Below are 397 nucleotides of genomic sequence, written 5' to 3'. Positions count from 1 at the left end.
CCCCGAAAAAAAAAAAAAAAAAAAAAAAAAAAAAAAGACAGAAGGAGAGAGGAAGAGAGAAAGAGAAATAGGACCAACAAAAAGGCAATAAACATTTGTTATTTCCCTCTTCAAGGAGTTCCTTTTAATTTTTTTTTATTTTTGATTTTTGTACAAATTCGATCGGAGTTTGCATTTGTTTGTCTGGTTTCTGTTTGTTTTCCTTTACTATAGAGAATATTTTTTCCCAGATACAAATTTAATCATCATCATCATGCAAGTGGGTGAAATGCGTCCATGGAAAAGCGCAAAGGAGAAATCGTGCTTGTCCTAAAAAGAATACAATTGTCACTTTTGCTTTGTTTTTTTTTCTTTCTTTCTTTTTATATATATAATAATTATTATTTCCCGCCCTCCC

Source organism: Pyrgilauda ruficollis, unplaced genomic scaffold (assembly GCF_017590135.1).
Source record: "Pyrgilauda ruficollis isolate IOZ18807 unplaced genomic scaffold, ASM1759013v1 scaffold4, whole genome shotgun sequence".
NCBI lineage: Eukaryota > Metazoa > Chordata > Aves > Passeriformes > Passeridae > Pyrgilauda > Pyrgilauda ruficollis.
The sequence above is the reverse complement of the archived record's forward strand: the minus strand, read 5'-3'. Positions refer to the sequence as shown.